This window comes from Dendropsophus ebraccatus, chromosome 13 (assembly GCF_027789765.1).
Source record: "Dendropsophus ebraccatus isolate aDenEbr1 chromosome 13, aDenEbr1.pat, whole genome shotgun sequence".
NCBI lineage: Eukaryota > Metazoa > Chordata > Amphibia > Anura > Hylidae > Dendropsophus > Dendropsophus ebraccatus.
This window is the reverse complement of record NC_091466.1, coordinates 6581652-6588823: the sequence shown is the minus strand read 5'-3', so window position 1 is coordinate 6588823 and position 7172 is coordinate 6581652.

Below are 7172 nucleotides of genomic sequence, written 5' to 3'. Positions count from 1 at the left end.
ATGCAAAGGCTGGTGATTATGTGACAGTGCCCTGTTGCCATGGTACCCCCAATAGCCGTCGAGCTTTGGCTGGGGGATACCATGTGACTTCCTGCTGTACCTCAGTCTATTCCCTACCACCGAGGGGATAGGGTGTGTGTCTGAACTCTCTCTCTCTCTGCTAAGAGACAGACCTGTGAGTGCTCTGCTGCTCCAGTCCACTGGCTGTATGTCTGCCTCAAGGGTAATGGGCCTATTACACGGGTCGTTAGAGGAGCAAACGACCGCTCTCAGCGCTCCTCGTCCCCCGCTCGCTGCCGCCGCTATTCAGCGCGGCAGCAGCGAGCGGGTGAGTGCGGGAGGGGGCGGCGGGGAGCTGCAAGGGGGCTGCCCGGGTGATCGCTGATTGTCCGGGCAGCCCATATGATATAGCAGCATCTGCTGCCGACGCTCCTATTCAACGGAGCGACGGCAGCAGATCGCTGCTATATCAGTCGCTTGTTTTTCAACATGTTGAAAAACAAGCGACTGCAACGATCAGCCGACATGAACGATGTCGGCTGATCGTTGCACTCTATTCCACCGGACGATTATCGTCCGTAGCGGCCGATATCGGCTGAATAGGAACGATAATCGTTCCGTTGAATAGGGCCTTTAAGCTTCTCATCTGGGTGTCGTTTCCAATTATCTCCTTGATCATCTCAAGTCATCTACCGCAAGTACTCATTTCAAGTCTTTCTCACCCAGCATCCCTGTTCCACTACTACTACTACCCTTATCATCCGGCAGGCTCACCTACAGCCTATTGCAGCATCACCCTTACCCTGCTTATCCAGGTTTACTGTATTCCCGGTTGCACCCGGAGAGACTGTTGCTATTGGTTACCACCGTTACAATAAAAAGATCCTCACCGTTGTTACTGAACCCTGGCATTGGTGTGTTAATCGGTGCCCCGACTAAGAACAACGAAGATTTGCATGCCCAGCCTCCGCATGGTGAGGTTTAGGGGCAGGAGTGCACAGACAGCGTCCTGCAGCCTCTGTCAGTGACCCCTGGCTACAGCTGATGGCTGATATCAGGGGTCACACAGAGGCTGCTCCAGAGTGTGTAGCTTCCTCCCCTCCCCCTCCCTCCAGCTTCACTGCACCTTGTGACTTCCTCTATGTCACATGGTGTAATATTACAGCAGTCGGGACATGGAGGAGAGGGCTGCTGCTGCATGGACCAGTACTCCCAGCATGCTGCTAGTGGTAGTAAGTATACTGTATATGTAGTGTGTATAAATGTAGGTGTATAATGGATGAATGTAGTGTGTGTTACATGTCTGTGTACTGTATGGACTGGATGGTTTGGTCAGCAATGCTGATACACACACACTATACACTATATATATATATATATATATATATATATATATATATATAGTGTGTGTGTATCAGCATTGCTGACTGCACTGTCCAGCAGAGGTGTAGAGGTGAATGTACTGTGCTGCAGCCATTCTCTGGCCTCATCCGTCCTATGTAATTGCTGCCGGTGACCACTGAGGCCGGTGATTGGCTGCAGCTCCTATGTATAGTGTAACTGAGGCCGGTGATTGGCTCCTCCTATGTATAGTGTAACTGAGGCCGATGATTGGCTCCTCCTATGTATAGTGTAACTGAGGCCGGTGATTGGCTGCTCCTCCTATGTATAGTGTAACTGAGGCCGGTGATTGGCTGCTCCTCCTATGTATAGTGTAACTGAGGCCGGTGATTGGCTCCTCCTATGTATAGTGTAACTGAGGCCGGTGATTGGCTGCAGCTCCTATGTATAGTGTAACTGAGGCCGGTGATTGGCTCCTCCTATGTATAGTGTAACTGAGGCCGGTGATTGGCTGCAGCTCCTATGTATAGTGTAACTGAGGCCGGTGATTGGCTGCAGCTCCTATGTATAGTGTAACTGAGGCCGGTGATTGGCTCCTCCTATGTATAGTGTAACTGAGGCCGATGATTGGCTCCTCCTATGTATAGTGTAACTGAGGCCGGTGATTGGCTGCTCCTCCTATGTATAGTGTAACTGAGGCCGGTGATTGGCTGCAGCTCCTATGTATAGTGTAACTGAGGCCGGTGATTGGCTCCTCCTATGTATAGTGTAACTGAGGCCGGTGATTGACTGCTCCTATGTATAGTGTAACTGAGGCCGGTGATTGGCTGCTCCTCCTATGTATAGTGTAACTGAGGCCGGTGATTGGCTGCTCCTCCTATGTATAGTGTAACTGAGGCCGGTGATTGGCTGCAGCTCCTATGTATAGTGTAACTGAGGCCGGTGATTGGCTCCTCCTATGTATAGTGTAACTGAGGCCGGTGATTGGCTGCAGCTCCTATGTATAGTGTAACTGAGGCCGGTGATTGGCTGCAGCTCCTATGTATAGTGTAACTGAGGCCGGTGATTGGCTGCAGCTCCTATGTATAGTGTAACTGAGGCCGGTGATTGGCTGCTCCTATGTATAGTGTAACTGAGGCCGGTGATTGGCTCCTCCTATGTATAGTGTAACTGAGGCCGGTGATTGGCTGCTCCTCCTATGTATAGTGTAACTGAGACCGGTGATTGGCTGCAGCTCCTATGTATAGTGTAACTGAGGCCGGTGATTGGCTCCTCCTATGTATAGTGTAACTGAGGCCGGTGATTGGCTGCAGCTCCTATGTATAGTGTAACTGAGGCCGGTGATTGGCTCCTCCTATGTATAGTGTAACTGAGGCCGGTGATTGGCTCCTCCTATGTATAGTGTAACTGAGGCCGGTGATTGGCTGCAGCTCCTATGTATAGTGTGTAACGCCCGGAGTAGTGGATCCACTGGACCGGCACCAGCGATGGCACAAACCTCACCAGGGAGCGGAGTCTAAGGGGCCGCTGGTTTTCACCAGAGCCCGCCGCAAGGCGGGATGGACTTGCTGCGGCAGGCGACCCCCAGGTCGCTACCCCTGGCTTGGTTGCTGGTGTCGGCAGGCGAGGCGTGGCAGGAGATGGCACAGGCAATAGTCTGCAGATGAGAGAGCACGTGACAGGCTGGACACAGGAACAGGTGGAGTGACAGGGGAACAGGAACCAGGAGCAGGGACTAGGGACCAGGTAACGGACAGGACTCAGGAACAGGGACTAGGGACCAGGTAACGGACAGGACACAGGAACAACAGGGAGCTGGGCCAAACGCTATGGGAAGCATGTAGAGGCTCCAACACCTGTAGTGGGGCAGGGCTGGAATAAATAGGGAGTGATTGGTGCAACTGGCCAATTAGGTGCGGACTGGCCCTTTAAATCTGAGACAGCCGGCGCGCGCGCGCCCTAGGAGGCGGGGACGCGTGCGCCGGCCGGCACAGACGGAGGCAGGAGCGGGACCAGGTAAGGCGCCCCCCGGGGCCGAACATGTAGCAGCGCCGGGTCCCTGCACCGGGACCCCGGCAGCTGCATGAGATGGGGGGAGGTCGCGGCGGCGGCCCGGAGCATGGGACGCCGCCGCGGCCGTGACATAGTGTAACTGAGGCCGGTGATTGGCTGCTCCTCCTATGTATAGTGTAACTGAGGCCGGTGATTGGCTGCTCCTCCTATGTATAGTGTAACTGAGGCCGGTGATTGGCTGCAGCTCCTATGTATAGTGTAACTGAGGCCGGTGATTGGCTGCAGCTCCTATGTATAGTGTAACTGAGGCCGGTGATTGGCTGCAGCTCCTATGTATAGTGTAACTGAGGCCGGTGATTGGCTGCAGCTCCTATGTATAGTGTAACTGAGGCCGGTGATTGGCTGCAGCTGTAACACCTGGAGTAGTGGATCCACTGAACCGTCACCAGCGATGGCACTAACCTCACCAGGGAGCGGAGTCTAAGGGGCCGCTGGTTTTCACCAGAGCCCGCCGCAGGGCGGGACGGACTTGCTGCGGCAGGCGACCCCTAGGTCGCTACCCCTGGCTTAGTTGCTGGTGACGGCAGGCGAGGCGTGGCAGGAGCAGTAGGCAGGAGATAGTGCAGGCAGAGGTCTGTAGGTGTAATCACAGGTGGCGGACAGGACTCAGGAACAATGGGAAGGCAGCGGGCAAGGACTAGGGACAAGGACTGCAGACAGGAACAACAGGGAGCTGGGCCAAACGCTATGGGAAGCATGCAGAGGCTCCAACACCTGTAGTGGGGCAGGGCTGGAATTTATAGGCAGTGATTAGTGCAACTTCCAATTAGGGGCAGACTGGCCCTTTAAATCTGAGACAGCCGGCGCGCGCCCTAGTAGGCGGGAACAGCACAGACGGAGGCGCGAGCGGGGCGAGGTAAGACGCCCCCCAGGGCCGAACATGTAGCAGCGCCGGGTCCCTGCACAAGGACCCCGGCGGCTGCATGGGGCAGAGGGAGGTCGCGGCGGCGGCCCGGAGCACGGGACGCCGCCGCGGCCGTGACAGCAGCTCCTATGTATAGTGTATGATGATGTCACTGAGGCAATACGGTGTGTTTTATTGAGAAAAAAATAAGGTGGTATTCAGTCCTTAGGTGGTGGTGACTGTATGGGGGTAATATTAGTCTGTATATAGTGTATATAGAGTCATTACTGCCATATAATATAGTTCTGTATATAATCAGGGGCGGTCTTGGCATTTCTGGGGCCCCAAGCGAAGTTATGTCTGGGGCCCCCCCTCGACACGCGTTCCAAAACAATAGACCGCGGTGTTTTGCCCCCAGTAGTATATACCCCTAGTGCGCTACCGCCAGTAATATATACTCCTTGTGTGCTGCCCCAAATACTATATACCCCTTGTGTCCTGCCTCCAGTAGTATATACTCCTTGTTTGCTTCCCCCAGTAGTATATAGACCCCTGTGTGTTCCCCCAGTTATATATAGCCCCCCGTGTGCTCCCGCAGAAGTATATAGACCTCCTGTGTGCTGCCCCAGTTGTATATAGACCCCCTGTGTGCCCCACCAGTAGTATAGACACCTGTGTGCTCCCCCAGTAGTATATAGCCCCCCTGTGTGCTCCCCCACTTGGATATAGACCTCCTGTGTGCTTACCCACTTGGATATAGACCCCTGTGTGCTCCTCCAGTAGTATATAAACCCCCTGTGTGGTTCCCCCAGTAGTATATAGACCCCCTGTGTGCCCCACCAGTATTATATAGACCCCTTGTGTGCTGCCCCAGTAGTATACAGACCCCTGTGTGCTCCCCCAGTTATATATAGACCACCTGTGTGCCTCACAAGTAGTATATAGACCCCCTGTATGTTCCCCCAGTAGTATATAGACCCCCTGTGTGCCCCACCAGTAGTATATAGACCCCTGTGTGCTCCCCCAGTAGTATATAGCCCCCCTGTGTGCTCCCCCACTTGGATATAGACCTCCTGTGTGCTGTCCAAGTTGTATATAGACCCCATTCTGCTGCCCCAAGTAGTATATAGACCCCCTGTGTGCTGCCCCCACTAGTATATAGACCCCTCTGTGAAGCCCCAGTGGTCTATAGCCCCCCTGTGTGCTCCCCCTGTTATATAGCCCCCCTGTGTGCTCCCCCCATTGATATAGACCCCCGATGTGCGCTCCCCCAGTTAAGCAGACCCCTGTGTGCTCCCCCTCCCATATAGTATATAACACAATAAAACAAACACTTATACTCACCTGGGTCCGGGCGTCTCCTCTTCTCTTCACTCTTGTGGCCGCAGGAAGGGTTTTCCCTGCGATCACAAGAGGCCGCACTCCCCTTGTCCTGGGTCCGATGCTCCAGTGATGTCACTGGAGCGCCGGCACCACAAGGACAGAGCGGCCACTTGTGACCGTAGGGAAAACACTTCCTGCGGCCACAAGAGTGACTGACAGGAAGGGGGCCAATGTCTCCTGCCCTGTCAGTGCTGCTGCTGCATGTAACTATGAGCGCTCATTACGACTGCTCATAGTTACAGTTCAGATGGCAGCAGCGAGCGGGGCAGCGGCCCTGTCCAGCGGTCTTGAGCACAAGAGCGGGGAGTGGGGGCCCCCCTGAATGTTGGGGGCCCCAAGCGATCGCTTGGGGTGCTTGGTGCCAGTAATATTGGTCTGTATATAGAATGTATAGAGTCATTATGTGGCGGTTATGGTGTGGTGCTAATATTGGTCTGTATATAGAGTCATTATGTGGTGGTCAGTCTATGGTGGTAATATTGGTCTGTATATAGTCTATATAGAGTCATTATGCAGTGGTCAGTCTATGGGGGTAATATTAGTCTGTATATGGTGGTGGTTATGGTGTGTGCTGGTCTGTATATAGAGTCATTACTGCCTTAGAGTGACTGCCACATAATGACTCTATATACACTATATACAGACCAATATTACCGCCATAGACTGACCACCGCATAATGACTCTATATACACTATATACAGATCAATATTACCACCATAGAGTGACCACCACATAATGACTCTATATACACTATATACAGACCAATATTACCCCCATAGACTGACCACTGCATAATGACTCTATATACACTATATACAGACCAATATTACTGCCATAGAGTGACCACCACATAATGACACTATATACACTATATACAGACCAATATTACCACCATAGACTGACCACTGCATAATGACTCTATATACACTATATACAGACCAATATTACCGCCATAGACTGACCACTGCATAATGACTCTATATACACTATATACAGACTAATATTACCGCCATAGACTGACCACTGCATAATGACTCTATATACACTATATACAGACCAATATTACTGCCATAGAGTGACCACCACATAATGACTCTATATTAGGGAAGCACGATGCACCGAAAAATCGATACTACTATCGATTTTCGGGGCAAAAAAAGGTTCAATACCAGGATTTCCTGGTATCGATACTTTATGTTAAACTACAAAATAGCGTAGTTTAACATATAGTGCCGAGAACATGACAGGCGGCTACCTGAGCGCCTGTCATGTTCTCTCTGTGCCACCCCTGCGGACACAGACCCGGGACCCTGCGCGCTCACTCAGGCCCAGATCATCCACCTACCAAATTTTCCGTCGCCGCTCCTGCCTCTGACATCGGAACACGTGTGTGTCACTGCGGGGTTGGCAACTGCGGGTCCTATGGGCTAAGATGAGGACCTCCCCCCCCCTCCACAGGCACCGAGCATGAGACACAGCTGGGCCGGTGAGTGTCTGAAAAGGGCAGAGGGGCAGCACAGGGTCGGCAGC